Consider the following 10,736-nt stretch of genomic DNA (forward strand, 5'->3'; position numbering starts at 1 on the left):
GATAATGTGAACCACCTGAGAACTTTTGTATACGGGAAGGTATGCAAAAAGAAAGCCTGGTCTCAATGAGGGTCAGGACTGCTGCCCCTGCATAACTCTGCATATTCCATTATTCCTTTATGTACAACTTGGGGTATATAAGTGGCTTTTGAAAATAAAGTTGTGGGTCTGGCACCGATGCTTGGCTCCCCCATGCTGTTCTTTTCTCCCTTTTCTGGCTGAATTCCCATCTGGAGCATGGAGGCTCACCGTGTCTACGTATTTGCCCTGGCTTCTAAGACCCACGCGAGAGGGAGCCCAAGGCAGGGCACCCTCCGCTATTCAAGTGGATGCTGGTGGCCTATGTAGACAGTGCAAGTTCCTTGTCTTGGAACTTTATTGGTTTTCCTTGTAAACCAAGTTATTAAACCTCTTTTCTCCACTAATTTTCCTACTACATTATTCTTTCCTAATCTCTCTTTGCATTTCTAAATAAATAAGTTTTTCCTCACCGATTCCGTCCCCGCTTCAAATTCCCTGGATCCACCAGGGCTGGACCCCAGCAGTTAGCGTTTTGAATTTCCCATGAGTGTGTATTTTTCAACATTATCTTTTCATATTTTATCATCTTTGTGATTACAGACTTTCACCAGAGAATCCAAAAACAATAACAAATTTATGAAAAAAGAAAAAGTCACTAACTTTTTGAAAATATAGTCAAGAAAGAAAATATAAATCACAATATACTCAACAGTGAGTAAAATTTAACATTTACATAGTCATGGTATTCTGAACACTGAATACTGATTTAACTAAAAATTATGAGTTTTTTATTGTGTGAAAGAAAGGGAATAGCAAGAATACAAGGAAACAAAATCTTTACCTGCAATAAAAGTAAACCAATATTTATTATACAAAGACACAAATTAATAAGTAATGATATTAACATGTTACCAAGAAATTTGTAGGTAAATTTCATGAGATGACTGAATGAATGAGAAATGATTACTGCTGTGGATTAGCAATGGAGACTGTGATTTGCAATATTATGTATTTTTAAGTTGCATTCCATATTATTTTGATAAATATCTTTATACGAAAGCAAAATTGGAGTAGTGAATAGTCAATGAAGAGAAAAATGTAACAGTTTATGAATTCCATAAAAAAAAGAAACCTTGGAAAGAAATATTATAATATGCCTGATTCAGCAATTATCTCAAAACTTAATTTTGCTGTAATTGCTGAGTGTGTATGTAAAGGGCACTGTCTAGGCAGAAGCACAATTAAGTTAGTAACTTAGAGTATAATCTCAGGCCCCAGACTCTTCAAGCCAAAAGTACCATAGAGATCATCTATCTATTTCTCATTGCTCTTTCCAGTTCATCCGCTTTCCCCTTTATCTCACAAACGGGCATAAGATTGAGGTACTACAACTTAGCAAAGGGACATGCCGCAGCTGTTGCCTCTCTGACTAGCTTTCAGTTGGTCAAATGGGAGTCACCAAATTTCAGTTCAGTTCAGTTCAGTTCAGTCACTCAGTCGTGTCCGACTCTTTGTGACCCCATGAATCGCAGCACGCCAGGACTCCCTGTCCATCACCATCTCCCGGAGTTCACTCAGACCCACGTCCATTGAGCAGTGATGCCATCCAGCCATCTCATCCTCGATCTTCCCCTTCTCCTGCCCCCAATCCCTCCCAGCATCAGAGTCTTTTCCAATGAGTCAATTCTTCGCATGAGGTGGCCAAAGTACTGGAGTTTCAGCTTCAGCATCATTCCTTCCAAAGAAATCCCAGGGCTGATCTCCTTCAGAATGGACTGGTTGGATCTCCTTGCAGTCCAAGGAACTCTCAAGAGTCTTCTCCAACACCACAGTTCAAAACATTCAATTCTTTGGCACTCAGCTTTCTTCACAGTCCAACTCTCACATCCATACATGACCACTGGAAAAACCATAGCCTTGACTAGACGGACCTTTGTGGGCAAAGTAATGCCTCTGCTTTTGAACATGTTGGTCATAACTTTTCTTCCAAGGAGTGAGGGTCTTTTAATTTCATGGCTGCAGTCACCATCTGCAGTGATTTTGGAGCCCCAAAAAATAAAGCCTGATACTGTTTCCACTGTTTCCCCATCTATTTCCCATGAAGTGATGGGACCAGATGCCATGATCTTCATTTTCTGAATGTTGAGCTTTAACCCAACTTTTTCACTCTCCTCTTTCACTTTCAAGAGGCTTTTTAGCTCCTCTTCACTTTCTGCCATAATGGTGGTGTCATCTGCATATCTGAGGTTAGTGATATTTCTCCCGGCAATCTTGATTCCAGCTTGTGCTTCTTCCAGCCCAGCGTTTCTCATGATGTACTCTGCATAGAAGTTAAATAAGCAGGGTGACAATATACAGCCTTGATGTACTCCTTTTCCTATTTGGAACCAGTCTGTTGTTCCTTGTCCAGTTCTAACTGTTGCTTCCTGACCTGCATACGTATTTCTCAGGAGGCAGGTCAGGTGGTCTGGTATTCCCATCTCTTTCCGAATTTTCCACAGTTTATTGTGATCCACACAGTCAAAGGCTTTGGCATGGTCAAGAAAGCAGAAATAGATGTTTTCCTGGAACTGTCTTGCTTTTTTGATGATCCAACAGATGTTGGCAATTTAATCTCTGCATATTCTGCCTTTTCTAAAATCAGCTTGAACATCGGGAAGTTCATGGTCCACGTATTGCTGAAGCCTGGCTTGGAGAATTTTGAGCATTACTTTACTAGCGTGTGAGATGAGTGCAATTGTGTGGTAGTTTGAGCAATCTTTGGCATTGCCTTTCTTTGGTATTGGAATGAAAACTAACCTTTTTCCAGTCACCAAAGTAGGGAATCTGAATTCTATGAGGAGAAAAGATCATATCTTCTGATTAATAAATTAACTTTAAGAATCTTCTGTAGACTTTCATTGAACTTAGACATTTTAGATCTTTTAAAATGCATGTAGATTAGACAAATTAAGATGAACACTCACAACAGTTTTTGTTGTTGAGTCCCTAAGTCGTGTCTGACTCTTTGCAACCCCATGGATTGCAGTATGCCAGGCTTCCCTGTCCTTCACTATCTCCCAGGGTTTGTTCAGACTCATGTCCTTTAAGCCAGTGATGCTATCCAAGCATCTCACCCTCTGTCACACCTTTCTCCTCCTGCCTTCAGTCTTTCCCAGCATCAGGGTCTTTTCCAGGGAGTCAGCTCATCACATTAGGTGGCCAAAGTTTTGGAATTTCAGCTTCAGCATCAGTCCTTCCAATGAATACTCAGGATTAATTTACTTTAGGATTGACTAGTTTGATCTCCTTGCTGTCCAAGGGACTCTCAGGAGTCTTTTTCATCACACAATTTGAAAGCATCATTTCTTCATCACTCAGCTTTCTTTATGCCCTAGCTTTCACATTCATACATGACTACCGTAACCACTGTCCAAGTGATTTTGGAGTCACCCAAAATAAAATTTGTTATTGCCTCCAATTTTTCCCCTTCTGTTTGCCATAAAATGATAGGACCCTATGCCATGATCTTAGTTTTTTGAATATAGAGTTTCTATCCAGCTTTTTTACTCTCCTCTTTCACCCACATCAAGAGATTCCTCTTCACTTTCTGCCATTAAAGTGGTGTCATCTGCATAGTTGAGGTTGTTGGTATTTTTCCTGTCAATCTTGATCCCAGCTTGTGATTCATCCAGCTTGGCATTTAGCATGATGTACCCTGGGTTGGGAAGATCCCCTGGAGAAGGGAAACACTACCCACTCCAGTATTCTGGCCTGGAGAATTCCATGGACTGTATAGTCCATGGGGTCGCAAAGAGTCAGACATGACTGAACAGCTTTCACTTTTGCTTTCATCCTGCATAAAAGTTAAATAGTTAGCATAGTAGTCTTTATTTTACTCTGGAGTGGGAAATGTTCAGAATTAAGCTCCCAGAAATATAAGGTGTTTCCTTATCTTAATGATCTGTGAAAGAATTGGACTTGTGGCCATTTTTATCATTAGACTGGAGAACTGGAATGGCCTTTCATTCCCAGAAGCAATTTTTTGTGGTGTGATATCATGGGTACCCACATTTGTAGTGGTAGTCAGCCTTACTAATTCTATAATGACATTGGATGTGTACTTACCAAATGTTTTTGTAGGATTTTAAGCTTATCTTGCCTATCAACAGAGAAATCCCATTTTCCACACTGCCCCCAACTCCCGGAGAATCCTAAGCAGACCGTACAATTGTGAAATGTGGCTATGGGTCTGCCCACATTCTCAAAGAGTTAGCATAGGCAGAAATGAGGCATCAGATGCAGACTGGTCAAGGACATTGTATACTCCAGAGCTGAATGTCAGTGACAGTGAGAAAGTATGACATTGCTAGCTCCAAGATACAAGAATATAGAGAAAAAAATTTTCAGACAGGGTGGAAAAAAAAAAGAAAAAAGAAATACGTTGTTTATTGAAGGTGCAAATCAATTTGGAGTTTAGATGAATAGAATATAATTTTCAATAATTTTTGTGTATAGTGAATATTGAAATTTCCAAAGAAGTTTATTATTCATCATCATATTCCAAGGTACGAATGATTCTTTTTTGAGGTGAGATATTGTCACTGGGCCGAAAGAATTGGAAAGGATAAAAATTGTAAACAGCTGGTTGGTTTCTGTGTGCCAGGAGTGAAGAGATGCCTGACAAATTGCTTAACTATAAATCTGGAAGACAAATGTCATAGGTAGTTAACACAGAAGAATTTGAATTAAAGGAATTTATGGGAAATAAGGGAATATGAGTTTTTTTTGCCTTTTGTAATCATAGTGAATAGGAATGAAAGAAACATAGATTACACATGGGTTTATTTGGAATGTCTCAAGGCATATTGGCCTTAAACCACATCAGATTTTTTGCAACCATGTATTTTGTACTACTGATAAAAGTAAATGTCTAGACTAAATGACTAAAATTATTAATGACTAAAATTATTAATTATGTAGTTTAAAAATTATAACTATAGCATGAAATAAATTACATAATGTAGCCATAGAAGTAAAACTATGGAATTTTTTTTTTATCTTTACCAAAGACCATTGTCTTCCCTCTTAAGGATTTTATCTTTTTGACAGTGAAGAGCTTGCAAGATTCCCTGTAGTCATCAGCATAATTCTTATCTAAGCTCATTAAAGATCTTCTGGGGTTTCATGCAATGTCTTAGAGATTACATTTTGCTCAGGTGTGAACTCAAGGGGAATTCCATACAGAAGGCTGCAACTTTGATTTCTTCACTAGAGAGAATTTGTAAAAGTCATAAATAGCATCATGTAGATTTTACCATATATATACCATACCTTTAATCACTGAATTCCCCATAGCTTTATATTAAGCCATTTGGATTTTGTGGCTACTGTCTGAATTAAGTAGAAATTAGTTGCTTTGCTGTAGCAGTCTGAAACTCAGATTGCTGACATGTAATTGCTGGCTATTTTTAGAATCATTGTTCTATGATTTATCTTCTTCTTCTTGCATCATAAGTTGAGCTGTATATGAACTATATTATTGTACAGAGAGGAGTCATCCAGTTGATATGAAACAAAGTAAATATATTTTTGCCTCTCCAGCAGTTTCAGAGAATGCATTTTATAAAAGGACAGCAAATTAATCATTAAGACCTATGTCTTAATAAAGTTGTTGCTATATTACGTTCTAGTTATTGATGACATATTTTAATCTGGGAAAGGGCAGATGAATTTAGTAAAATGTTATACTGCACGCTATAGTAAATTCTAAAATGTTATATTATATACAATATGCTATACAGAATTTATTAAGATGCCAATATTGAGAATACATTTGGCTTAATAATTAGTACCATTTATTGAGCATTAACAGTGTACTTAGAAATATAGCATGCTTTACACATCTGATTTTCCTAGAAATAGCTTTATTAACAGGTTTTTTGGTCTTATTGTTGGATGTTTAGTTTATCAGTCAGCATCCCTGAAGAAAATAGATGGCATACTCTAGTGAATAACTGAGATTTGATGAAAGACAAATGACAAGGATGAAGAAACCAAAGAAACAGGATGAAAACCTAGGAATTCAGAGACATGTCCCCTGAGAGGCAAGGACAGCTAGTAGTTGCCTAATCTGGGGATGCTGCTACCTTTGGAAAGGTGTTATGGGACAGCTGTGGCCTTAAGTAGAGAGTACAGCTGCTAGCTACTTGGGTACTTTAAAGGGAATAAATATCCATCCTAATTTTCCTGTCTCCTCTGAGTCTCTGAAAGTACTTCCCACTGGCAAAATTCCACAGGGGTAAAGCCAGAGGGCAAGGAATTCCAGATTGGCAATCTGCAGAGGCCAGTCTCCCATAGCACAGAACATTTAAGAAAAGAACTTGAAGCAGATCTGGTAAAGCAAATGGAGAATATGTAGCACTATGTTTTTGGTACTCTTTCAGGCTCTTTGTTATTACTAGGACACAGAGAAAATGTCTTCAGGCAGGAAGATTACATCCCACTGGGACAGTGCATAAAGGAAACAAAATAAGCAAAATATATAGTATACAAGATAATGGCTATGGAGAAAAACTAGGACATTGAAAGAATAGAGGGAACATAGGAAGTGTAGAAGTTGGGGTAAAAGTTTTAATTTTAAATAAGGTGGCCAAGGAAGGTCTCACTGAGGAAGTGATATTTGAGCAAAGACCTTAAAGAAGAATCTACATGGTCATTTAAGGAGAAAACATTTCAAGCAGAGGGACTAGCAAGCATATATCTCTAGGAGAGAACAGGATACAGGCAAGCCTCATTTTACTGTTCTTCATAGATACTGCATTTTTTTTTTTTTTTTTTTTTTTTGCAAATTGAAGGTTCATGGCAATCCTGAATTGAGCAAGTTGTTGGCACCATTTTTTCAGCAGCATTGGCTCACTTTATATCTTTGTGTCACATTTTGGTGATTTTCACAATATTTCAGAACTTTTCATTAATAGTATACTTGTTATGGTGATCTGTGAGCAGTGGTTTTTGATGTTACTATTGTAATTATTTGGGTACACCATAAATAATACCCATATAGGATGGCCAACATAATTGATAAATGTGTGTGTTCTGACTGCTCCATTTACCAGCTAGCAGTTCATTTATCTTTCACCCTCTCCTCAGACTCCCTGTTCCCTGAGAGATAACAATTTTGAAATTAAGACAATTAGTAACCCTGCAATGGCTTTTAAGTTTCTAAGTGAAAGGAAAAATTGCACATCTTCCAGTTTAAATCAAAAGTTAGAAATGATTAAGCTTAATGAGGAAGGCATTAATGTTGAAAGCTGAGATAGGCCATAAGCTAGGTCTATTGCACTAAACAGTTAGCCAGGTTGTGAATGAATAGGGAAAGTTTCTGAAGGAAATTAAAAGTGCTACTCCAGTGAACACACAAATGATAAGAAAGCTAGCTTGCATTCTTGATGATATGGAGACAGTTTCTGTGGTCTGGATAGAAGATCAAACCAGCCATAAGATTGTTTTGAGCTGAAGTCTAATCCATAGCAAGTCTTGAATTCCCTTCAATTCTAGGAAGGCTGAGAGAGGTAAGGAATTGCCAGAAGAAAAGTCTGAAGCTAGCAGAGGTGTGCTCATGAGCTTTAAGGAGAGAAGCCATCTTAATATCAAAGTACAAGGTGAACCAGAACTGATGTAGAAGCTGCAGCATTTTATCCAGAAGATCTAGCTAAGATAATTAATGACAGTGGCTACACTGAAAAGCAGATTTTCAATATAGATGAAATAGTCTTATATTGAAAGAAGATGCCATCTAGCACTTTCATAGCTAGAGAAGAGAAGTCAATGCCTGGTTTCAGAGCTCAAAAGGACAGGTTGACTAACTTTCTTGTTGGGAGCTAATATAGCTGGTAACTTTAAATTGAAGCCAATGCTCATCTACCATCCCCACATAAGGCTCTTTTTTGCTAAATCTGCTCTGCCTGTGCTCTCTAAATGGAACAGCAAATCCTGAGTGACAGCTATTTTCAGCACACTGCTGGGATCTGCTGCTCAGAAAAGAATTCCTTTCAAAATATGACTGCTCGCTGACAATGCACCTGGTTACCCAATAGCTCTCATGGAGACGGATAATGACATTAATGTTGTTTTTGTGCTGCAAATACAGCATCCATCCTGAAGCCCATGGATCAAGGAGTGATTTCAACTGTCAAGCCTTATTATTTAAGAAATGCATTTCTTAAGGCTATATAGCTGCCGTAGATATTGATTCCTGTGATGGATTTGGGCAAGGTTGAAAATCTCTGGGAAGGATACACCATTCTAGATGCCATTAAGAACATTCGTGATTCATGGGAAAAGAACAAAATATCAATGTTAATAGAAGTTTGGAAGAAGTGTATACCAGGCCTGATGAATGACTTTGAGGGGTTCAAGACTTCAGTGGAGGAAGTAACTGCAAGTGTGGTGGATATAGTGAGAAAACAAGAATTAAAAGTGGAGTCTGAAGATAAGACTGAATTGCTGTGATAGCTCATAATAAAAATTGAATGGATGAGGAGTTGCTTCTTAGACATGAGCAAAGGAAGTGGTTTCTTGAGATGGAAACTTCTCTCGGTGAAGACATTATGAATATTGTTGAAATGACAAGAGAAGATTTAAAATATTACATAAACTTAGTTTTCAAAGCAGTAGCAGACGTGAGAGGATTTATTCCAGTTTTGAAAGAAGTTCTACTGTGGGTGAAATGCTATCAAAGAGCATTGATGCTACAGCGAAATCATCCGTGAAAGGAAGAGTCAATTAATTCAGCAAACTTTCAGTCCAGTTCTATCTTTCAGTCGTGTCTGATTCTTTGCGACCCCATGAACTGCAGCATGCCAGGCTTCCCTGTCTATTGCAACCCATGGATCTTGCTCAGACTCATGTCCATTGAGTCAGTGATGCCATCCAACCATCTCATCCTCTGTCATCCCCTTCTCCTCCTGACTTCAATCTTTCCCAGCATCAGGGTCTTTTCTAATGAGTCAATTCTTTGCATCAGGTGGCCAAAGTATTGGAGTTTCAGCTTCAGCATCAGTCCTTCCAATGAATATTCAGGATTGATTTCCTTTAGGATTGACCAGTTTGATCTCCTTGCAGTCCAAGGAACTCTCAAGAGTCTTCTTCAACACCACAGTTCAAAAGCATCAATTCTTCAACACTCAGCTTTCTTTATAGTCCAACTCTCACATCCATACATGCCTACTGGAAAAAAACATAGCTTTGACTAGACTGGACATTTGTCGGCAAAATAATGTCTCTGCTTTTTAATATGCTGTCTAGGTTGGTCATCCTTGGAGAAGGAAATGGCAACCCACTCTAGGATTCTTGCCTGGAGATCCCATGGGCAGAGGAGCCTGGCAGCTACAGTCCATGGGGTCGGAAGAGTTGGACATGACTTAGGGACTAAATCACCACCCCCACCACCAGGTTGGTCATAGCTTTTCTTCCAAGGAACCAGTGTCTTTTAATTTCATGGCTGCAGTCACCATCTGCAGTGATTTGGGAGCCCAAGAAAATAAAGTCTGTCACTGGTTCCACTGTTTCCCCAGCTATTTGCCATGAAGTGATGGGACCAGAGGCCATGGTCTTAGTTTTTCGAATGTTGAGATTTACAACAGCTTTTTCAGTCTTCTCTTTCACTTTCATCAAGAGACTCTTTAGTTTTTTTTCACTTTCTGCCATGAGGGTGGTGTCATCTGCATATCTGAGGTTATTGATATTTCTCCTGGCAATCTTGATTCCAGCTTGTGCTTCATCCAGTCTGGCATTTCACATGATGTCCTCTGCATATCAGTTAAATAAACAGGGTGACAGTATATAGCCTTGATATACTCTTTTCCCAATTTGGAACCAGATCGTTGTTCCATGTCCAGTTCTAACTGTATTGCATCTTGGCCTTCATACAGATTTCTCAGGAGGCAGGTAAAGTGGTCTGGTATCCCCATCTCTTCAAAAGTTTTGCAGTTTGTTGTGATCCATGCAGTCAAAGGCTTGGTGTAGTCAGTAAAGCAGAAGTAGATATTTTTCTGCAAAGATGTTCACAGCAAACTTAATGGTTGTTTTATTTTTAGGGATTGCCACCGCCACCCCAACCCTCAGCAACCACTGCCCTGGTCAGACAGCACCATCCACACCGAGCTGAGACCCCCACTAACAAAAGAGGTTCAGGTGATGCTTAGCACTTTTTAGCAATAGAATTTTTTAACGAAGGTATATACATTGTTTGCTTAGATTTGATGTCATTGCATGCTAAAATGTAGTGTAAACCCGACTTTTATGGGCATTGGGAAAGCAAAAAAATCCATCTTATTGCAATATTCACTTTATTGCAGTAGTCTGGAACCACGTTTACAGTATGCATGACTGTAGGTAGTTTGTTAGTGAAATGGTTAAAAAAAAAAAAAGTAACATAAAGCCAGTGTGGTTGCTGAGAAACAGCAAAGGAGAGAAAAGCTGGCAAGATAGGACTCTTGAAAGTCATAGAAATTAATTCTGTTTTATTTAAAAGCAAAGGGAAACCACTGACAACTTGAAAGAAGAGGTAGATGTGGTTGTTAGCTCAATTCAGTTCAATTCAGTCGCTCAGTCGTCTCCGACTCTTTGCGACCCCATGAATTGCAGCACGCCAGGCCTCCCTGTCCATCACCAACTCCCGGAGTTCACTCAGACTTGCATCCATCGAGTCCGTGATGCCATCCAGCCATCTC

At 38.8% G+C, this 10,736-nt stretch overlaps 1 pseudogene; it reads left to right on the top strand.

Annotated features, from left to right (window-relative positions):
- On the top strand, positions 7,210-10,208 carry LOC108636092 (annotated as a pseudogene).

The sequence above is a fragment of the Capra hircus genome, chromosome 5 (assembly GCF_001704415.2).
Source record: "Capra hircus breed San Clemente chromosome 5, ASM170441v1, whole genome shotgun sequence".
Taxonomy (NCBI): Eukaryota; Metazoa; Chordata; class Mammalia; order Artiodactyla; family Bovidae; genus Capra; species Capra hircus.